At 39.4% G+C, this 24591-nt stretch overlaps 1 protein-coding gene across 34 annotated transcripts in view; it reads left to right on the plus strand.

Moving 5' to 3' along the window:
- Window positions 1–24591, plus strand: part of RWDD3 (RWD domain containing 3) — a 64183-nt gene that overhangs the window by 11484 nt on the left and 28108 nt on the right. For 7 of the 34 annotated variants that reach the window (XR_015726325.1, XR_015726328.1, XR_015726326.1 and 4 more), the window contains exons 5-6: window positions 484–5744; window positions 5877–6412. The gene's annotated coding sequence lies outside the window, so the exon portion shown is untranslated. The other 27 variants (XR_015726336.1, XR_015726339.1, XR_015726337.1 and 24 more) reach the window with 26 other exon arrangements.

Consider the following 24591-nt stretch of genomic DNA (forward strand, 5'->3'; position numbering starts at 1 on the left):
GTAGGGGGCTGGTCTGAATTTTATCACAACAGAACTTCTAGTCCTTTATTATACCTTGAATCTTCTCTGGTCAGGTGTTTTCTACACCATGCTTTGTGGTTCTCCTCCAAACTTTCATCTTCACATTTGACCCTCTACCCCTAGAGAAGAACTTGAATCAGGCAAAATTGAATGTTCACAGTGACTTTCTCCAAATTAATTAAATTTCTATTTGCTAAAATTATGTTTAAAAAGTATTGGTTATGATCACTTTCTTGGATGTTTACATCTCAGTCTTTCACAAATATACACATCAGAATGCAAAACTAACCTTAACAGTGTTAGAGACTTATATAAATTTAATTTGACCATCTCTGAATAAAAGAAAAATTTAAATTATATGCAAAAAGTCTTTAAGAGTCTTTTTGGTATTTTCTTAACTTTAGAGGAGGAGAATTGTTTCCATTGATATTTTTGCCTCAAACTCGGATGCTTTCTTTTCAGCCTGAGGTACTTACGGAAAGATAATTAGGACTTCCAGAAGACAGAAGAGGTGAGGCCAAGAGCTGGGACCCCTGAAGGACTACACTGTAAGAGTAAGACTGAAGTGTGAATAAACTAATTGTCGTAGTACTATAGCTAAACTTTGAGGATTCTGTTAGGTCCAGAAAGTCTTAAACTTTGAATTTGGATTAAAGTAGTTCATGATTCTAATGCCCCCATATCCTCCAAATCTTTGGAGGAAGATAACATTATCCTAGGTGTCAAATTTTATCTATGAGCAATTTTAAAATTCAATATGCAGCAAATAATCAGAGATAATTGGACTCGTGAAGAGACAAGATACTATCAGCGAGAAACAACCGAAACAATAGACAATAGTAATAGACCCACAGGGACTCTACATGCTGGAATTATTAGACGTAGATCATGGAACAGTTATGCTTAGTATGTTCTAGTAGACAAAAGCCAAACTTGGAACTGGTATTAGAAACTGTAAAAGGCGACATGGTATATTTGTATTTGAAAAACAACAAAACAAAAAGCAAAACAAATAGAAATTCTAGAACTGAAAAATATAAGAATTAAAGGAATGGTTAATGAGTTGAAGCCCAGTTAAGAAATCAGAAACCAGCTTAGGTATTTCTAACAGTGAATTTAAAGCAGGGATTGGTTAGAAGGCTGGAAGAGCAAAACAGAGAAGGAATGGGACTGGATGAGAAAAAAGAAAAAGAGAGGAGGGTGATATCCTCAGAGTTCAAATTGCCAAGAGTGCGTACCTGCTGCTGCACTTTAAAAACTGTTGTATTTGGTCCCAGATCTGCTCACATGGTGCTGCCTGGACCAGAGCTAAAGCTGCTGATAGGTACTGTCTCTGGTCTATTGGAGTTGCCACTTGCTACCACTACAGCAAATGCCAACAACTATCACAGTACCCTGTGCTACCTTCAGATCTTCCAGCAGTTCCTTCTATTGACCAAACCCAACAGGAATCCAGCTGGCAAAGAAGTCTGGGAAATGTAGTTTGAATATCCCAACCCAGAAGAACCACAGAATATAGGAGGATGGGTGTGTGTGTGTGTGTGTGTGTGTGTGTGCGCACGCGTGAAGTGAGAGGGGAGAGACCTGAGTGCCTGTAGCAAGTAACCAGCACAATCTTCCCTTTAGGCTATTAAGCATTCCCACATACTCCGTACCCATATTTAAATTTCTCTACAATTTTTCTGATTCCATCTATGCAGATTTTATGCTTCCATCTATGCAAATTAAACTATTTTTTTTGTACAAATGAAGAGATTTTCACCTTTTCCCCCAAAGGGGGAGAACTAAAGTCCCATCAGTTACTATTATACTCACTGGTGTTAATTCTTCTAGTTCAATCATAATTCCACAGTTCCGCTTGGATATTTTGTAACCTGAAGATGAAACTGTAAAGTTCACCACCACCACCATCTCTTACGTAACTTGAGGGAAGGAAAGGGAAGAACTTGCAGGAAGAGGGAAGGAAAAATAGTTAATACATACAAAGATATACAGAACAAAAAAAATTTTGAGGAGTATTTTGGTACTTATTTCTATAACTGGTCATGAAACTGCAGCTGGTATTTTTGACTTCTTCCTTTACTCCATTCTTCTTTGTTCTTAGTCAGTACTTTCACTGGTCAAGGCTCTCTACTTAGCATGGTGGCCAAAACCTCATTCTGGAAGGATCTAAACCTTCAGTAGTTGAGTTGCTTATTAACAAGAAATATTAAGAGGCAACCCAGAGAATTTTCTGGGCTCCTGACATAGTTCTTGTTGACCTCATTGTGTATCAGTAGCCCAATTTTGCTGTAATAATCTGGATCAATCACCCCAGCCATTATGGGATTCTCTTTCTTTGCTTGTGGGTTTAGTATCATAAGGAGCCTAATATATTCAAGTGTGTCTCAACTTCTAATTCATTTGAACCATTTTGTGTGCTCTGATAAAAACATTCTTCCATAGGAACTAAGACTGCCAAACCAGCATAGCCCAGGTTTACAGAGATGGGAATAAAAAATTCTGTGAGTAGATTATTAAATATAATATGGACAGAAATCCATCCTATTGTTATTCCTTGATTTCTAGACCCTTGTACTCTGGCAGTGGGTAAAATGATCTTACACTGATCACTGATTCAAAGTACTTTTTTATCTTGTATGATAGCACCTCAACCTTTCAGAGTCTTGTCTCCCAGCTGGCCAAATAACTGAGTCTTTTATAAGTCATTCTATTACTTTATCAAGCTGGCCACATCTGGTGTCTGGGTGATTTGGTACATGGAAAGACCTATGAATTTCATAGCCATGACCTGTTGCTACATTTCTTTGGTTGTGAAATATTGTTCTCATTTAGAAGTTATATTGTGCTCTCACAACGTCTATAATATTGTGGTTGGTAGTGTTATAGGAAGGGACTTCTAATTCATATCCAAAATAAGTATTTTTATGAAGACAAATTGCTGGCCCTTCCACTAGAGAAGAGATCCAATGTGATTAACTAGCCACTAGGCAGCTGGTATCTCCCAGGAAGTGAGGCCCTACTGGTGGCTCAGCATTGATATCTGTTCATAGCAGGTTAGACACTTGGCAGTGATAACAGCAAGATCAGGATTGGTGAGAGAAATTGTATATTGCTGAGCCCATGTATAACTTCCATCCCTGCTGCCATATTTGCTTTGTAGAAGAGCCCACTGAGCAAGCACTGGAATGCTAGCGAAAGAGAGTAACTGACATCTATAGGGTGAGTCAACCTGTGCATTTGATCGATGAAGGCTTTCTTCACAGTGGTTGCCCTTTGATAAACATCACATGGTACACAGATATCCTTATATTTTGTGTTCATCCCGACGGGTCCATTCATGTATCTCTGCCTCAGATCTCCCTGTCGTTAGTCTTCTTGATCTCATTCTTTCAAAGTGACTGATTCCATGGCCAACATTAGCCACTGCCCATGAAATACTGTAGGTCTACACCATGGACATTTCTTTACCTAGACAAAGTAGACAGCCAAGGAGTACTGCTCAAAGTTCTGCCCACTGAGAAGATGTCACTTTCACCTTTCAGAGACACTCTAGACTGGAATGGTCATTGCTGAAGCAACTTGTGAAGAACCGTCCATATCCCAGGCCTGAGTTCTGTCTTCCTCAGTTAACAAGTTACAGGTACTCCCCATGACAGCAAGAAGAAGCTATGTCACAGTTGCTGTAGGCCTCTGAGCCACGTGATCACGTAGCTTGCCTCTGCCTTCAGGACCTGCTTGAGCTTGATCTTGTACATATTGTACTTTCTCAAATTTAAGAATACCCAGATGAAATAATACGCAGTTCGTGATATGGGGAGCTCCGGTCACATGGTCAGTTGGTATTCCACAGTCAAGTGTTCAATCTCATCCAAGATCCAGGAGCAAGCTAGGGGTACTTTTTCAAGAGAAGGGTAATAATACGTAAAAGAGGGCATGGCTTTGATTTAAAACCCTGAGTTCCACTGTGCTTATGAGGGGCTCTACATAGCATCACCACAGGCCATAACTACATTGAGCTTCATTGGGTCTTCTGGGTTGCAAGGTCCATGCAGCAAGGCAGCTTGTACTGCAGTTTGGATCTGTAGCCTTTTCTTGCTCCGGGCCCCACTCAAAACAGGCACCTCCAAGGGTTAATTGTCAAATGGGGGCAGAAAATCACATTCGAATACAAAATATATTGCCTCCGGAATCCAAAGATGCCTGGGGAGCATTGTACTTCAGTGGCAGGAGTACAAGGGGAAGCAACTTGGGATATCCTGGGATATACCTGGAAACACTGGGGCCCTAAAAACTTCATCATGCTGATGGGCTTCTGAATTTTTATACGTTTTTATCTCCCTCTTTCCGATGCGGTATTTAGAGTACTTGCTACTTTCTGCCCACCAGGTCTAATTGGCATGATGTTCAGAGGGATGTTAAAATAAATGAAGTCCTTGAATACTGAATTATGACCCAGAGCCAGAGAGCTGACGTAGTCCCAAAGTAAAATATAGTCGTGAAGTCAAAGTGTCAGGCTGTCCTTGCTAGGTAAGAACAAACTGCTTCTAGTGGGCCTTACAAATGGATCTTGAGAAAAAGCATTTCCCAGATCCAGAGCTGGATACCACGAACTCAGGGCTATGCTGATTTGCTGCAGGATAAGACCGCATCTGGAAGAGCAATTATGATTGGAGTCAATTACTTACCTAAATTTGGTATTCTACAGCCATTCTCTGAGACTCATCTGCTTCTGCCAAGCCCAACTGGTGAGTTAAATGGGGATGTTGTAGGAATCACACTTAGAAAGGACAGAACGTGGTCCTGGAAAAATTGAGTACCTACATGGAGAAAAAACATAAATAAATTTTGCTCCTACCTAACATCATAACCAAGATTAATTCCAGTTGGATTAGAGACCAAAATGTGAAAGGCAAAAATATTTTAGAACAAAATACAGAAGCATATTTTCTTGACCTTCAGATCCTAGTGTTAAACAGGACACAAAAGCAACATCTTGATGGGAAAGATTGGTAAATTGGACTCCATTAAAATAAAACACTTCTATTCATCAAAAGGTATCATTAAAGGTCATGGAAAGATAAGCCACAGAATGGGAAAAGACATTTAACATCTAATTGATACAGGTCTCATTTCTAGAATATAACAAATACACAACCCAATAGAAAAATGGGCAAAAGAATCTTGAATAGATACTTCACAACTGAAACTATCCAAATGGCCAAAACAGTATGCATAGGTGCTCAATGTCAATAGTAATTAGGGGGAATGCAAATTAAAACCACAATGATATCACTAGCCACCCACTAGAAGAGCTAAAATTTAAAAGATGGATAATAACAAGAGTGGACAAAGAGGTGAAGCAATGCCAACACTGACACACCCGTGGCAGGAGTATAAACTGACCCAACTACTTTGAACAAACGGTTTGATATAATCTGGAAAAACTGACAATTCCGTATCCTATAACCTTCTAGGTATATATCTGCTTCTAGGTATATACATCACAGAAGCATAAATGTGTGAGGTTACCCATACAAGAATGTCCATAATAATATTATTTTTACTAGCCCAAATGAAGCAACCCAACATCCATCAACACAGAATGGATAAGTAAATTGTGGTATATTCATGCAATGGACTACGATAGAGCAAACTGAGTGAAGTGTAACCACATAGAACAACATGGATTCCTTTTATAAAAGCAAGATTCCACAAATGAGGTAAACACAGAAGAATACGTACCATATGATTCTAAAATAGAAGTCAGCATGGCAGTTACCTGTAGGGGGGAAAATGGGGTTGTGGTTGGGGTTGCACGTAAAGACTTTTTTTTTTTTTTTTTTTTTTTGCAGGAGGAGATGGCTATGTTCTCTTTCCTGACCAGGTGCTCATTTCTCAGACATTTCGTTATAGTCATTCATTAAGCTCTACACTTACTTTATTGTATATTTCTATATTTTTTCTTCTATAAAAGTAGGCTTGGCTTTTAAAAATGCCAGAGTTCTTACAATATTTTTAGTAAATAAGAAAACTATTGAATCTTAAATCTTTATAATTAATAGCAATTTCTCTGATCTTAAAGCTTGGCTCAGCCACATAGAAAATTTGGAAGGTAGGTGCAAAATGGTAGGCTATTGTAAGTAGAATTGTTAGGGCAATCTTCTCTAAGGGCACGGCATTTAAACCAGTACCTGAACGAAAGGGACCAAGCATGGGAAAAGTAGGCAGCAGAGAGTTCCAGGCAGCAGGAACTCTAAGTGCAGAAGACCCGAGGCCTGAAGGCATGTGACCTGTTTGAAATAGATTCAACTGAGTGAAGACTTGTTCCGCGACAGAAGCTGTACATCCACCTGTCTCCGCAGGCCAAATGATCTCCATCATACTTCAGGTATGCTAACTTTATGACACTTCTGCTTGTTAGCATTATTTTTGACCCCTTAATTTGCTGTTTTCTACGTATTTTTATACAAAAGGGAAAATGCAATATTCAAATACTTGTACGCATAGAGCTATATAGGATGAAGATGTTAACAAGTTTGGAATCGTGGTACGATAGCCTAATTTGTCTGTCAGTTGATGCACCGATGTCTGAATTTGAGAAACGAAAAACTACCTTTCAAGTGTCACTACTATAGCATGCGTAGGGCAGAAAAATGAATTTGAAATAAACAGATTAAAAATAGGAGCAATTCCCCCATATTATGAAAAACAGACAAAAACGTCTAAAGATGGTAAAACTGCCAAATGTACAAAAATGATCAAGAAATGAGAAAAGTTGGGGAATGGAATCTTCATTTTTGATCACTTGGTCATTTCAGGTCATCAAATGCCTAAGTCAGTTTGCTTTCCACCGTTTGATTTGGGACTAGATAGCTTTTCTTCCAAACAACCTGGATCATAGGTTTCAATTTCTTCAGATCACCTGAAGTGATGTTGCTGTACTCCTTCCATCCCTCTTCGATTAGTCAGGGTTCTCCGGAGAAACAGAGCCAATAGGGTATATATTTACTTATTTTAAGGGATTGGCTCAAGTGATCGTGGAGGCTGGCAAACCCAACATTTGCGGAATGGGCTGGCAGCCTGGAGACTTAGTAAGGGCGGATGTTGTAGTTTGTGTGGAAGGCTGTCAGTGTGGAGCCCAGGGGAAGAGCCCCTAATGCAGCTGAAGACTGCAGGCAGTCTCCTGGCAGAATCCCCTCCTGCTTCGGGGAGGTCAGCCTTTTGTTCTATTTCCATTTGCAACTGATTGGATGAGGTCCACCCACAGTATGGAGGCCCCAATCTGCTTTCTCAAAGTCCACCATTTTAAATGCAAATCTCACCCTGAAACACCCTCACAGGACCATCCAGAATGATGTTTGGCCAAATATGCGGGCAATGTGACACAGCCAAGTTGACACATACAATTAGCCATCACACCTCTCAAGAAGGCTCCCGTAGCTTTGCTTCTAGAGGCGAGGAATGTGGCTTTCAGTTTGTAGCTGCTTAAGTCATTGTGGTTTCTTCTTACCATGTACCAAGGCTACAAAACATTAAAGACCGGTATGAATCTGTAGTAGCATTGGTAAGAAAGATACCGTTTACAAAACAAGTTCACAACTTGACAAACTGTAGTTTTCTTTGGCCTGAATGGCTCCTCTTGAGTCAGAACTGGCCACGGTAATAAATTCCACAAAAAGCTACATTTCTGCTACCCTAGAAGTATAAAAAATGTACACTCAAAGGTGTATATTGATTTTTTTAAAAAGTGAACTCACCTGCTTTGGGACATCTTTCTAGAGCTCTAAACTTGTGTTTCCTCAGTTCATTGTTATGAAGTGTTATTAGGGGGGAGTTCTGGAATTGTACTCCTTTCTATGTGAACTCCAACCTAGTTTTTTTTCTGATACGTTTGACAATCCTGTTTCTCCATCACCAGGGGGAAGATTAGCCTCTGTTAATCTTTAGCAGTAGACCTTTCATGCAACTAGGAAAGCTGTGTTGTAAAGCGCTAGTGACTTCGAAATTTCCATGCATTTAGGAAGGTGACCAGATCATAATCAAAGTAACTGGCTTCACAGCCAATTTGGAATTCTGTCTCCAGGAAAATGGTTACTATGTGATAGAGACAACCCTGAGAAAATGAGCATTCAAAACTGCGTCAAGGAAGAAAATAAGCTAAGGTGGTTAGGAGAGCAGATTCTTTTTTTTTTTTAAGATTTTATCTATCTATCTATCTATCTATCTATCTATCTATCTATCTATCTATCTATCTGAAAGCAAGAGAGTGAGAGCATGAGTGGAGGCGGGGGAGGACCAAGGGAGAGAGAAAAACAGACTCCCCACTGAGCAGGGAGCCCGACATGGGGCTCGATCCCAGGACCCGAAGATCATGACCTGGGCTGAAGGCAGACACGTCACCAACTGAGCCACCCAGGGGCCCCAGGAGAGCAGCTTCTATAGTAAGAGTGAACAGATCCTAATCTGCCTAAATAATTTATGATCTAGGTGGCCTTGGAAACAAGTAGAACTTTTCTCTGCCTTAATTTTCTCATCTCTAAATTGGAACCTATCTCATAGGGTGCTTGTGAGAATGCTGGCAGTGTCCTTGGTACACAGTAAATGCTCAGTAAATGTTACTAAATCTGGTAATAATATATTTTCTTCTCCTGGGGGTACCAAGAATCTGACACAAAGATGAGCATTTCAAATAAAGAGAAGCTATAAGATAAAACCAGCTCATCCAAGCTAATAACAGAGAGCAGTTCAGATTTTCTCTTGACTGGATTTGATTATATAATCACAAAAATAAATAACTGACTCAGTTTCAGATATAAAAGAGGTACAAGTATGACAGAGAAAGTGTTTACTTCTCCAGATACAGGGAGTGACGTTCAGTTTGCTCTTTTTTGTGTGTTTAGTACACTAAAACTCTTTTTTCTCCAGAAGAGAGAAAACAAGTCCACAAAGGTTGTTTCATCTCCTAATCCTGTTGTTTTATGTTGATTTATAGATATGCCCATTATAGACTCAATTCTTGAGTCATGAAGATGTGACCCACGTTATTTAGAACTCCCCATGTGCTGTAGTCAACACCCCCCACCTCTCATTGGGTTGTTTTTTTTTTTTTAAGATTTTATTTATTTATTTGTAAGAGAGAGAGAGCACAAGCAGGGGGAGCTGCAGTCAGAGGGAGAAGGAGAAGCAGCCTCCTGCTGAGCAAGGAGCCCAGTGTGGGACTTGATCCCAGGACCCTGGTATCATGACCTGAGCCAAGGGCAGACACCTAACCTACTGAGCCACCCAGGCATCCCTCATTGGGGGTTAGATTAGCAGACGTTCCCTTCTTCCTCATGCCAGAGCCTCCTGGAGATCAGGCACATCTTCAGAGGGCTCAACTCCAGTGTTGATATGGGGACCTAGACCCATTTTGTCCTGTGGTCCCCGTGTTTCCTAGGACTTTCTCAATGTTCTCCACGGGAGCTTCAGCCTTCCTCAGCTGATGAGCAAAGATACAGAATGAGGTTGATTGTGTGGGATATTTTATATCCAGCTTGGGAGTGGCAATCATCATTTATTCTCATATTCCTTTGGCCAGAACCTGGTCACGTGGCCACAACCTAACTGCAAGGGAAGCTAGGAAATGTAGGTTTCCTGTATTCCCATGATGGGAAAAAGGGACGGGCAAACATTTAGTTAGCCTCTGATGCATGACTTTTCTTGATGTGAAATTAAAAAGTTTTTGCACTGGGTAAAGATTTATAGGGTGGTTTGCCACAAGGGAAGTTCAGAGACCTTGGCCACTGGATCAAGGCAAGAGCCTTTTGTACTTCAAAATGTGAATATGCACATTAATATGTACAGCAGTGAGGACCTCTTTGAGTAGGATGCCCCTGATCCACTGGGGTGGGTGGAAGTCGTTCTTGCTTCCTTAGGTCAAGATGCTGAAGAAGGAGCGGTAACCCCATGCTTTCTAGATATTCTCCTAACATCAAGACCCCTCCAGAGGATATTGAAACCCTTTTCATCTGGCTAATGTAATTCAACTTGATGTTAACTTGATATTGCCCATCTCTTCTCTAGAATTTTCCCTTAACGTGTTTCAACTTTTACATCTGAGTCTGTCTGGATCATCAAAATGGTCTTGCCTTGCCCTCACTCACTCATTCATCCAGCAAGCAGCTATTGAGTGTCTACTATGAAAAGACAATAAGAATAGTTTTTGGTTATATCTTCAGATAGTAATGTGGCTTTACTAAAGGGGTAGAAACTTTCAGTTCATGAAACAATCTATCCAATAACAGTAATTTATAAAGGAAATTACTGGAATTACATGTTTTTCACTTCTTTATTACTTGGGAATTTTATCCATTTGCGTATCTCCTCTCTGTAGCAATGGCTCAAGTTTACGCCTCAGGTCCTGACCTCTCTCCTGAACTCTATACACACATTTCTAACTCTGCCTGATATTACAACCTAGATGTCCTGCGAACACCTTAAATCCACTATGATTAAAACAAATGATCCCATTTGTTGTTGTTGTTGTTGTTACTGTTACCAAAACTGTCATTGGGCTCCCAGGATTAATCCTGGATTTTCCATTGACTTCTTCACTTCTTTGCATCCAATTAGCTGCCAAATCTAGCTTCTACTGAGTCTTATATTCTCCCATCCTTTCCATTCTCATGGATACACTGTATGTCAGGTTCTTTTCTTTTTTTCTGGACAGGACTATTGGAGGTCTCCAACCTAGTATTCTAATCTCTGTTCTCCTCCTGACCGATCCTATACATTAATAATCCCTCATACAAAACTTGGGGTCAGATGTGTTTCAGAATGCAGATTTTTCTTTTCAATTGTTAGAGTTTTAGAAAAGTAATGTGGAGAAGATACCTTATATTACAAAGTCTCCCTAGTGGGGACTGGGGCAATGTCCTGTAGTCAAATATTGTTTTTCTGCAGCAAAATGTATGAATAATCACTTTAAGTAGGATAAATAAAAAGTATTAATGGTCTTGTATTGTTCATGTAAACTTAAATGCCAAATAAGTTCAGATGAGATTGGCTTTTGCCTCCAAGTAAAGTATCAAAAAAGAACCAAAACAATGTTCTGCATTTTTTATTTTCAGAACGTTTGCTTTTGAAATTGTGGAAAAGACTTGGTAGATCTGGACTAGGTATATCTTCCTCAGGTAACCCTATCACTCCCATTTCCTACTGGGTTAGTTATAAACTCTTCACTCTGCTATTTTCAAATGCCTTCCCAATTTGACCACAAAGCATTGTTTTCTGGTTTTATCTTCCACTCATCTTCTACATATCGTTTTGACCTACCTAAACTAGTTAACCACATCTTATTTTTTCTTCTGCATATACTCAGGCTCATCCTTCTTCCTGAAATGTCCTTTCCTCTTGTCCGTTCTTCTGCCAGCTATCTGCTGATCTTTTTTTCTGTTTTCAGAATGTTTCCCTCTATAAACTGTTTGATCCCCATTCTGGGATCAGTAACTGTTCTTTGGTCTAAATTCTTGTAGCAAGCTTTTATTTTCCCATATGGAAATGAGAATAATCCCACTTCCTTATCCCTTAGACTTGTCAGTGGATTAAATAATGTTACAAATGCACCTCGCACGGTGTTAGACCCATAGTAGGACTGCATTGAGGTTAGTTCTTCCTTTTTCATCTTCTGCTTGTTCTTCCTTGCTTTTTCTTGGTACATTCTGTACTTTATGTTATAGTTTTAAATGTGCTTTTATTGTCCCCACTACTAGATTGGAAGATTTCTGAGGGTAAAAACTTGCTTATTAGAAGCTCAGTAAATATTGAGTTATGTGAAATGAATACAAATGGTGTTACTAGAGAAATTTCAACTCCACCTTTGGATTCTGGAAAGACTGATTTGTGTGTCTATGAATGTACATTTAAAAACTCAAAACAAAACCTATGATCACAGGGCCCATCTTGTTGTTTAGTGTCATAATTTCCGTTTCAGGGGAATTCTGAATGTCCAGAGCCCTTGTAAGGGACACTGCCCACCCAGATCATGGCAAGCCTCAGGGCCTAGAGGGGCACACTCTTTCTGGAACACTAACAGCCAGCCATTGGGAGACCTTGCCAGAAACCAGTGGGTAGGCCGACTAACACAGCTCTTGCACTGGTGAGATACTCGAATGTAGCTTGGATCGTGGGAGAGCACAGATTCTGTTCCTATGCTCTTTCTTGGGGCTCACTGGAGTGTCCCTGGGCCCCCTCAGGGAGGGGGAGGTCTCTGAACACTCCTTTTGCTTTTGTGCACTTGGTCCTTTCAGGTTGGTTCTGCTTATCTCCAGGCCCTGCTGTCTCTCTCCCAAAATAGCTCCTCTAAAACCCCTTTCACCGCCCCCTCCCTTGCCCTGATAATATTATGTCCCCTGGAGAGAGAAAAGCTAGTGATGGTAGAGGTCACTACGTGTTTACCTAATTTCCATCTAACATTCTTCTTAATAAATTTTTCTTAATAATTTTCTAAGTAATTTCTTAGTAATTTTTACCTGGGTACATTACTATCTAGAATAAAAACTATATTTTGCAGCTCCCCTTGAAGCTAATTATGGCCATAAGACTAAATTCAGAGTAAGGGAGAGTGCTGTGTGACTTCCAGGAAGGCTCTTCGAGGCGCTGACTCACTCTGAGCCGCGCCTTGGTCCTTCCTCCCTTTGCCGCCTGGACCCTGGACACAGTGGCTGAAAGGCCAGCAGCAATCTTGGATTACGAAGAAAGCTTGAGGGTGAAAATGGAGCAGAAAATAGGAGCTACCTTCTGAATGTTTTTTTAATGTGAAAGAATATACCTTTTTGGCTTTCAGTCCCTTTTTCAGTTTTCTATCGTATGCCATCCAATCCAGCCTTGACGGATCTGAAGATTGAATCCTAGTAAAATAATAGAAGCTAAAACGTGACTGATTGTGAATTTGTCCAGATGCCTTAGTACGGCTTCAATTTGTTGCCTGGAGTTCTTAGAAACCTAGATTTTCTTAATTCGAAGTAAGATTTCAAAACATGTGGCATAAGAATTTCATTCCTCTGTTGCCCTGCGTTCAACTTCCAACAGCCATTTCCTGTTGTTAGAGGAGGTGGGAGGCCGGAGCTGTTGGGGCTGGGTAAGGGATACAAGAACACGTGAGGGGAGATGCGTGTGCGAAATACCATCTGACATCATATCCTATAGATAAATATGCTTTGACTGTTTTCAGGGAAATATCACCTTGGCACATTCATAGTTTATGTTCCCATGTTTCTATTAAAGTACATGTCAATTTGGCGGGCTTTCGTTTTTGTTTTTTGGGTTTTCTTTAGATTTTATTTATTTAATTGTTAGAAAGCGTGCACGTGCGCGTGCACAAACAAGGGGAGCTGCAGGCAGAGGGAGAAGCACGCTCTCTGCTGAGCAAGGAGCCCTATGCAGGACCCTGGGATCATGACCACAGCCGAAGGCAGACGCTTAACCAACTGGGCCATGCAGGTGTCCCAATGTGTGTGCTTTCGTTTTTGTTGTTATCATCTTTCTGTTTCTCAGAATTATTACTAATAATGATTGGAAATTTGTGTGGTGCTAATATCTACAGACAACCTAAATGACTTAAGATTTTTCTTGGAGTTTTCCAAAAGACACAAATTCGTATGAAATTAACATGCAGGGGAAGAAATGGAGAAAAGTCTGCGGATTTAATTTTTGCTCACTTCTTGGTTTTCTTTAAGCCCACGGCTGGATTTACACCGTCAGCCCACACAAACGTGAATTCCCAAGAAATCCAAGGAGAAAGAGAATAGAAAGAAGGGCGGAATGTATTTGATTTCTTTATGGCTAGAGCTTTGTTCTAGGCCCTCGGCATGAAGTTCTTTATATCTATTTATAAATCATCCATGAATATCTGTGCGTGAACCCACTCCATGCACCAGAGAGCAACTCACTTAGCTTGGATGAATAAGGTTCCCCACGATCCAAAGTTCAGTTCCTTAATTAACAAGGCTCTTTTGAAAACATTTTAGAGATGGTAACATTTTAAAGATGTTTTGCACTCATCTGATGAACAGAATGTATAGAACATGATCTAAGCTCGTGACGTGGGGATCATCACTAACAGCCGGCGCTCCAGCCTCCTGTGATACAGGAAAGTTGGGTCCTGGGCTGTTGAGGTGAATGAGCCTCCACTTCCACTTTACACGGGTACCCCATTGCTTCACATTCCAAGTGTTGATTCCTCCTTTTTCTTTCTGCTCCTTCTGCTCCATTTCCCCTCTGTCTCTTTTTCCTATACACCATTTCTGATGCTTCCCTTAATCTCTGCCATCGCAGAGATTGGCTGCTTATTGATTTCTTTCCTCTCTCCTTTTTTTTTTTTTTTGCCTTTCCCTCCTTTGCTGTCTCTTTTCTCCCTTTCTTACCACTTCCTCCAAATTTTATGACTTTAGGGCAGCAGGGCTTAGCTTTTAGAGCCATCATCATCCAAGGAGAGTGATAGCCAATCACAACATGTCTTCTTAAGCTTCATCTCTTTCTTCTTTTTGTTATTTCCATTCATACTCACAATTGTAGGCTTTACAAATTCTTTTTTAGGTTCATAGTTTGTTCCTGCAGGTTGACAGTGTTTGACTGCTTGACTGGGGTAGCGTGTATATAGAAGTCATAGACCTTACATCTAGGAGGTACTAAAAAGATAGTTTAATCCAATTCCCTTTTTTTTTTTAAAGCAAGGTACTGAAGTAACTTACGTAAGAGCATTCATACATCTGGTAGCAAAACCAGGACTTTAAGACATAGGCCTATACATCTTCATTTGGAAGAGAATTATATTACCTCCTTAGTCCTATATATAATACAAGGAGACCTCACGGAGCCAAGCAAACAATTATTTTCCAATAGCTACAGTCTCCAGGGAAATATCTGCTCCATTCTGTTCTGGTGCTTTAGAGAGGAGAGAGACTCTTCTTTATTCTTTTTTTTTTTTTTTAAAGATTTTATTTATTTATTCGACAGAGATAGAGACAGCCAGCGAGAGAGGGAACACAAGCAGGGGGAGTGGGAGAGGAAGAAGCAGGCTCCTAGCAGAGGAGCCTGATGTGGGGCTCGATCCCATAACGCCGGGATCACGCCCTGAGCTGAAGGCAGACGCTTAACTACTGTGCCACCCAGGCGCCCCTCTTCTTTATTCTTGATTTGTAAAATTATCCCTAAATATATAGTCATGTATACATTGTAAGTTCATAGGGTTTCTTCACAAATGAAAGCTGTTTTCTTATGATTGCAATTATTTATGCATGAATAGAACGTACATGATCCAATGCCTGAAACTTGCTTCATACGTATTAGATGTTTTAAGCGGCTAAATGACTTTTAGTTGGGAGTAAGCACTCTGAGTATCACAGAGTCTTACATTTATTTAAAAACAAAAACCTTAAAAACATCCTGCTATTAGAGAAATGAGCATACAATAAAAATATTTTACATTGCATTTGCGTATTTCACCTTCTCTAGAAAAGTAGAATCTGAGACTTAGACAGAAACGTAGAGTTTTAGCTCAACTCCCTACCCAGCGCAGGAATTTTTAAAAGTTGTAACTTTGACAGATATCCAACGTCTCCTTGAAAACCTCCAGAGGCTGATATCACTGTTATGAGGCAGCCGTTATTGTTACTGGACAGCACAAGTGGATAAAATTTCCTTCTTGCATTGAATCAGAATCTGCCTTCTTTAACTTCCAGCTTTTTATCCTAGTTCTGGCCTTGGAGCAACACAGAATTAGTATACGATTCTCTCCATGACAGCCCTTCAAATATTTGAAAGCAGATATTATACCTTTTCTTATTCTTTGCTTCCCAAGTTGCTTGAATAATTTATCAAAAATTATAGCTTCTCCTATTCAACTGGACATTTGCCTTTCATTACATCCTAATTGGTCAAAGTCCCTCTTAAAATGTGGCACCTGGAATTGAATTCTATATTATAGATGTGGTTTAACTAGCTAAAAATCCAATAGAACTGTCATGGGTAGTGATCTGTGGGTAGTAATTTCTCACAGAAGCATCCTAAGTCCCTTAAAAGAAGGTGGCTTGTGTGAAAACACTTGGTAAACTGTAAAGGGCTTTATAAATGAAAAGCTTTGTTACATTTCATTTAAAAATACAAAAAATAAGCAAAGAGGTTTTTTTTTCTGTCATTAACAACTTTGATTTCAACTTTTGTGTCTACAGAGTTAGCAAAGAGGCTGGTATTTTTACTTGGTAAAAGTGTGAAAATATTTTTAAACTCAGCCATTATGTTGAACAAGATTTAAATAATCAAGTCTTTTTGGAACACGATTTTTTTTTAAGTGTATGATAAATGTCATTTTTAACCTGTGCAAACTTATTTAATGAGACAAAAGCAGAATCTCCTATTGACAAGGCATTTTAATAAGTAGAACTATTTTCACATTCAAAGTTAAGTTTTAAATATGTAATCTGTATTTCTTCCATTTTAAGATATAAATTTTAAACTTCCACTCTAAACATTCCTTTTTTAAATTTTGAGTCAAGTGGTTTATGGTTTAATATTGTCATCTAACCATTCATTCTCATTTGCTGAGTATTGATTATGTGTTAAGAACTTGAAAAAGACGTTAATAAATTGTTATCCTTCCCTCTTCACTAACCCTAGAAGACTTTTGGAAAGAATAACTTTTTATCTAAAATGCTTGGCATGAATTTACATCTTGAACATTCTGACTAAGGGTTTAATGCACTGCTAAATGGGATAATCTCAAAACTAGCTGTAGCAGGTTACCATTGGTAAATATAAATGTGTATAAATGTAAATGCAAAATATAAATATGAAACCCAAATGGGATAAAGGTAATGATGGGGAGCCCGACACACTCCCTGGCACATAGCAGATTCTTAATCAACATTGGCCTCATGAATACTGACTATTAGGGGAGGATTATTCCTAATCAGGCAGTGAGCCTGGTGTGACAGCTGAAGGTTGAGTCCTGTAGATTGATGTGCCATTGCTCAAATGAGTAAGACACATTAGACACTACACCGTATTTTAAGACCTCATATCTCTTTCATCGGAACACTATTTCTTGGTTAAGAGAAATCACTACATTTTCTAAAACACGACAGTGTTGTGGTGGTTATACTTTGATTTACAACATATGTCAAATACTCTAAAGAGCATAAATTATTTAAAAATATATAAGTACTCAGAATAAAAATCCGTTGTTCTGTACTGTCCATACTGGAAAGAAATTTATTAAAGAAAATAACCCAGTAAATCATTTCCAAGAATTATAGTATTCTGATAGCATTCTGAAAAGTCAGAATTCTGGAAAAACATCCATTTGTTGGTACATTTTTTAAAAAATTGTATAATTTAATAATTTTTTTTTCTTTTTACAATCCTGGTAACTGGGGCCATGTAAATTGGAGAGGACTGCTTTGTAAAATTGGATTTGGAGTCACATAATTTAAACTTATATTACTAGGTCCAAAATTTATCTTTCTATTGGATTTTCTTTCTTTTTAATAGTTAAAAAAATGTACAAATAGGTTATCTTTTCTAGAGAAAGACTGCATTCTTTTTATATTTTGTGCACTTAACCTTCCTAAGCTAGGTATTATTTGGTTAAACATACAATTTATAGTTATACATAGACTGAGGAAAAATAAATATTCTAATAGCATCTAGTTGTTATTGTTTTTGGCTATACGGATGTGTGAGCTTTTATATCAATATTAGTGTTTTCTACCCTTCATAGTATTTTCCTCCAGCAAAGAACTGTCTCTTTGCTGAGAAGGGAAAAAAAAAAAAACCAAACTTGCTTACAAAATGAGGCCGTTTTGCATATTAATTAGGAGGTCTTTGAACTCTAAGAATAAAATCCGTTAATGCTTTGGGTATGGAACAATTACGCATTCAAGGACTTTGATTTTATGCTAATAATGTGACAAGCTTTACATTTTTCTTTGTTTTGTTTGCATTCCCTAAAGATAACTTAATGCAAATAATCCATCCATATACAGCATAGAGCGTGTCGGATGGTTTCCCTATAGTTAAGATTGTATCACCACTCCCATTATAAATCTCTATTACCCATGGTTTATAATTTAATTGAAAAAACCCACTGCAGGCAGAAACTCAACACTTAGGGTTTCAGGGTAAAAGCAATATTTCTCTTTTAAAAATTGCCTCCTCTCTTTAATTTCATAGTTAATGGAAATATAAGAAGGATCATCCTGGAGCTGATTTTGAACAAAGCCAAACAGATCATTGTCTATAACTAAAATAATTTCTAAATGAAAGTAGTTGATATCTTATCATTGGCCTAATACTACAACATTTAACCAAACGAGAAAAGACAACAATGGAATCTGCTTATCCTTTCTCTACACAAAAAAATACATACAAGGAGAACAAGAAAATTCTGTAAGACCAGATATCCATAAAATATATGTTTGACAGTATGGTGTGAGGCATTACATTTTTATTTGGTTTCCAAGTGCACACTTTATTCCTTTCAGTGGCCCTGGGCCAAGGCTGTGGAATCTGCTCTTTGTCAGACTGAGCTGGGAAGAGGGCACAGGGTGGAGAGCCACGTGCTCTGGAATTCTTTACTTTGTCTGCCACATAAATCTTATCTTCAGTTTATGCTTCAATTATCTTGACGGGATTCAGGGGTTAATTAACAGGCACAGCAGTTTCAACCTACTTACACAGTAGAATTGAAAAGATCAGTTTTTAGACACATGGTGGTTTTGTCTTCAGCTTTTGAACCCAAATCCTGTAGCGTAGAAAGGTTAACCTGCCTGCCAGGTAATGTGCAATCTCCAATCAAGACTCCACCGTAGTTTTGTCAACCCAGTGAGACAAAGAAACCATGAGTTACTTAGAACGAGATGTTCTGTATTTCCTGCAACCCATCAACCTTTTCCTATTTAATTTCTACTTGTAATGCTGCATGTGAAATATATGCCATGATTACTTAACCCTAAGCAGACATCAGAAACTTGCTTAAAGATGGTCTGGGTCTCTTCGCAATGCACTGTGTTTCTGAATCAGTTGCCTTTGAGATCCGAAGGGCAATTATTAAGGACAATAACACAAACTCACATCTTACAGCACTTAGCAGTGCATGAAGGGCTTCAATATTATCTAATACACATAACTGCTCAGAAGTAGAGAAAGAAGAAGCTGAGAGATTAAGTGGCAGTGAGCACTCACACTCTGTCTTGTCTACTACTCGTTCTTCTGTGGCCCAGTGGCTCCTTAGTTCTCTTAGGGGAACTCATGTTTTTAACTTTGAGAATTAGAGTCTAGTGATACCATGATGAGAATCCCCTGTACTTACCTGACATCTATTGTCAGAGACCATAAGGGAATTCACACAGTTTTTAAGTCCAATTCTTAAAATATTCCATATTTGCTTAGATTCATAAATAGAAAACTCAAAGCCTAGATAACATTCATATATATCTTAGCTACACAATAAGTCGGTGATGAAATAAAAAAACAAGTCATGGATTTACTGTTCCATCTCTCTGATTGAAATTATTTTTAATGTTGATATTTTGATTATACTAGACACATCGCTTAAATATAGAGGTTATGGGAAATTCTTTTCTGAACACACGTGATCGTACAGTCTTAAGAGATTTTTGAGAAAATAGTAGATAACTATTTTCCAAGGACGGTGTAAATGTAGTACTAGTATAATGAAGCAGGGAATACATAAGAAAACTCCCTAGGGTTGCTGTCAATCTGACAGGCCATATTTGTTATGTATAGTGAAAAGCAGACTATCTTCTGATATTTACAAACTGATTCAAAGGTTTTTAGTTTCTGTTATAAGAATTTTAATAGATTGTTCTTTACTCCTCACCCATGTCCTTTTTTTTTCTTTCTTTAGATTACTTTTTTTTTTTTAAGATTTTATTTATTTATTTGAGAGAGAGAATGCCAGATACAGAGCAGGAGTGGAGGGGGAGGGGCAGAGGGAGAGGGAAAAGCAGACTGCCCGCTGAGCAGGGAGCATGACCATCCCAGGACACGGGGATCATGACCTGAGCCAAAGGCAGGCACTTAACCAACTGAGCCACCCAGGCCCCCCTCTTTACATTACCTTTATAAACTTAAAATGTCATGCAGGATTCACTTCCAAACTTTTTATAACAAAAAAGTTTTCTGCCCCCACTAGGTGTTGTGAATGATGTGTGATCTTGCGTTCAGGAATTCAACTAAACATTTTATGTAAGTGAATGGTCTCTCCCCATGCCACTGAGAACCAATAACCATTCCCTTCCCCTACTCCGCCCTGAGCAGATGTCATTAATTGGTGCATTTTCTTTTTTTTTTTTTTAAGATTTTATTTATTTATTTATTCGACAGAGAGAGAGACAGCCAGCGAGAGAGGGATCACAAGCAGGGGGAGTGGGAGAGGAAGAAGCAGGCTCACAGTGGAGGAGCCTGATGTGGGGCTCGATCCCATAACGCCGGGATCATGCCCTGAGCCGAAGGCAGACGCTTAACCGTTGTGCCACCCAGGCGCCCCAGTTGGTGCATTTTCTTACCTCACCTCCCATTCTAGTACTACCAGGCCCAACCCTACCCAGCTTCTAAGATCAGGTCAGTCAGGGTGGAATGGCTGCAGACTTTTTCTTTTTCTAAGCTCCTCTATTGCTCTCCATTCCCCCCAGATGAATTTGTGTGTGCTCGTCTATTTTCTTGCCCTGAAATACTCTTGCTTGGGCCACCAGACACCTCCTAGGAGCAGCATCCAATAATTTTTAGGCAGTATCCGGATAGGTAGTGAAAGATCCTTGACAAATAATGTGTTTGGAATTTAGACCAGAGTTGGCAAAACTTTTTCTGTAAAGAACAAAATAGTAAATAGTTTAGGCGTCTCAGGCCACGTGATCTCTCTCCCAACTACTCTGCCAACGTAGCGCTAAAGCAGCCACTGAGAAGATCTAAATAAATGGGCAGGACTGTGTTCCAATAAAACCTTACTGATGGACACTGAGATTTGAATTTCACGTAATTTTTATATTTCATAAAAAGTATTCTTCTCCTTTGTTTCCACACTTAAAAAGTGGAAAAACCATTCTCAGCTCATGGGTTGTAGAAAATCAGGGGCAGGTCGAATGTGGGCCACAGGTTATGGTGGGCAGACCACTTCTTTAGACAGACCTGAGTTTACATAGCAGCTGTATTAGCTACTGGCTTTGTCTCCTTGGGTAAATTAGTTTACTTCTCTGCGTTTCAATTTTGTCAGTAAAATGGGGACGGCACCAATTTCATGTAGTCTTTGTGAGCATTAAATTTGATAAGGTATGCAAAGCATATAGAGAAGCAATGGTTAGTTCTATGTGTTTTGTAAATAGTCACTCTAAAAGTAATACAAATTTTAAGTAGTGATTAATTTAACTTGACAGCTCTTCCTGAGTTAATGTTTTGGCCTCTCCTTTCTTTCTCAAAATGGAAACAGGTTTCTCATCATGATTAAAAGTAACACATGTTCCTTTTTTTTTTTTTTTTTTTTTAGATTTTATTTATTTATTTGTCAGAGAGAGAGAGAGAGGGAACACAAGCAGGGGGAGCAGCAGGCAAAGGAAGAAGCAGGCTCCTCACTGAACAAAGAGCCCAATGCAGGACTCAATCCCAGGACCCTGGGATCATGACCTGAGCGAAAGGCAGACACTTAACCAACTGAGCCACCCAGGCCTCCTGAAACACATGTTCTTTTACAAAGTAAAGTAATATGGAGTACCTGGGTGGCTCAGTTGGTTAAACATCCAGCTCTTGATCTCAGCTCAGGTCTTTTTTTTTGAAGATTAATTTATTTATTTGAGAGAGAGTGAGAGAGAGTGCACACGTGGTTGGGGGGGAAGAGGCAGAGAGAATCTCCAGTAGACTCCCCGCTGAGTGCAGAGCCCAACCCAGGCTTGATTCCACACCTCTGAGATCATGAGATCATGACCCGAGCTGAAATCAAGAATTGGATGCTTAATATACTGAGCCACCCAGGTGCCCCTCAGCTTAGGTCTTGATCTCAGGGTTGTGAGTTCAAGCCCTGGGTAGAGCTCCACGCCAAGCATGGAGCTATTATAAAAAAAAAGAATAATTTGGAAAATACAGAGATAAAAAGAATAGTAAGAGAATAAGATCAACACATAGGGTTAATTCCACAATAATCCTCCGATATAGGCACGATCACCTCTTTTTTTTTTCTTTTAAAGATTTTGTTTATTTGACAGAGAGAGACAGTGAGAGAAGGAACACAAGCAGAGGGAGTGGGAGAGGGAGAAGCAGGCTTCCTGCTGATCAGGGAGCCCAATGTGGGGCTCGATCCCAGGACCCTGGGGATCATGACCTGAGCTGAAGGCAGACGCTTAAGGACTCAGCCACCCAGGTGCCCCACCATCACCTCTTTCATTTCATATGTGAGGAAACTGGGAGTCGGATGTGTTAAGTAATTGGTCCAAGGTTATCATTTATGTGGTATTTATTTGCCTTTTTATTGTCCAGAAGAAAATTTCTCTTTGGGGAAGATTGTGTTTCTTCTCTCCCAAACATGTGGTTGTAGTGGCATGGAGGCTAATCAAAATTCTCATGTCCTTTGGGCACAGAGTGGGGCATTTGGCCAATCATCATGCCCTGGTCCTGGGGCTTACCATATGGTTCCGTCATGGTTGGCCACGTGATCCAGGCTTGTCCAAGCAGTGGCATTTTCTGGAAGAATTTCAACTGAAGCACCAGGGAAACTTTTCTCTCTGGCTTTGTGGCTTGAAAAATATATTTTTATCATTGTGTTTGGCCATGGATTGAACTTGTGGGAATAGCTGGCCTGATAGAACGAAGCCAACCAGAAGGAGCAGAGCTGGTAGCCTCTGGGAGGAGAGCAAGAGTGGATGGAGGGAAGAGAGAGAAGAACCTGATGAGGTTTGAGTCCCTGGATCCAGGTATTTCTGAAGGCAGACCAATACCCCAGCTTCTCTGTAGTTTGGTGGTGTGAGCCTTGATCAGAACTGTCTTCCTCAAGTCAGTTTGATTTCCTGTCTTCTTTCTTTATAGTAAAAAAAATACTGATTAAGCAGCTAGAGTCAGGATGCAAACCCGGATCTGGCTGACCCTACAACCTTGAGCTTCCTTTCCAAACTTCCTTGGAGACAACCTCTGCTAATGGTTTGATATTTTTCTTACCGTTTCTTCTTCTTCTTTTTTTTAATGACTAAACAAATATTATGGTATATGTAAATATTTAAATTTATGATATATGTTGCCAAGTTATCATTCAATTTGGCTTTACTAATTTATACTTTCTCTAACACTTATATGCTAGCTATCTTATGTTGTACCCTGGAGAGGGGTGCCCTCTACCCTTTTCTACCCTGTTTTGTGCTCTGAGAAGCTGACCTGGGAGTATAGGTCCCTTCCCTTCAGGCTTCTGGTTGGGCCAGGTTGTCTGGGCGGGGAGGCACTGGCAGGAGATGAGAAGGAAGGAGAGTTAAGAGGTTCCGCTTCTCCTTGGCTCTTCTTGTGGTGTTAATCGAGGGCTGGCTGCGTTCCCAGACCTACGGTTACAGTTCTCTCTGCTCCACTTTGTTTTTCTAGTCCTGGAGACTGCCCTCTTCCTTGTCGGTTCCCTCCACCCTGCTTGACACCCTTATGGATAACCCTTTTATTAAATGCTCTTCAAATTACCCAATTTGAGTGTGTTCTTAATTTCCTGTCTGGACTCTGAGTAATACCACTTGCATAAGGGTGTCTTTTCCTTCCACATTTCATGTCAACATAGGGTATTGCTCACGTTTTTAATCATTTCAGTTCTCATAAGGGGAAAATGGTATCTTGTTTTAATTTATATTTTTTTGATTATTATTGCATTTGAACATCTGTTCATATGTTAATTGACTATTTGCATATTTCTCTTAATTGCTTGTTAATATTCTTTGACCATTTTTCTTTTGGGTGATCTCTCTTTCTCTCTTTTAAATTCCTATTAAGAGTGGAGTATTTGTTCCTATTATATTTTCCAACTGATTGTTGGTATAAGTGAAAATTATTGCTTTCATATTTTGTTATTCCTCTAAACTCTCTGTTAGTTTTAATAGATGTTCATTGATTCTCTTAGATTTTCTAATATCATTCACAAAGAATGATAATGCTATCTCTCCCCTTCTGATGTATGCCACGTTTCTTTATCCCATTTTACTACTCTGGCTAGATCCTCCAGCACACTCCTGGACAACAGGGGTGTCAGTGGGAATCTTTGTCTTATTCCTGACTCTAGCTCTGCTTTTCCCAGAGTGTGCTTCACAGAACGCAAACACTGACAGATACCCCTTGAGAAAAGTTTAGACCGGTGTGGGAAGCACTACGTATTCTTACAGAGTCCCAGTGCACATGAGCATGTTAAAAGCTCTAAGTTGATTTTTTGTTTTGTTTTGTTTCGGTGGTCTTTTTTTTTTTTTTTTGGTCTTTGCCTAATATAGCTCTGGTACTGAATTTTATGTAGTACATTATCAGCTTGGTAATTTCCATAGGTCCTGGAGGACCAAAATACAAACAAAA

The sequence above is a fragment of the Ursus americanus genome, chromosome 12 (genome assembly GCF_024610735.1).
Source record: "Ursus americanus isolate L20-20 chromosome 12, mUrsAme1.1.p, whole genome shotgun sequence".
NCBI lineage: Eukaryota > Metazoa > Chordata > Mammalia > Carnivora > Ursidae > Ursus > Ursus americanus.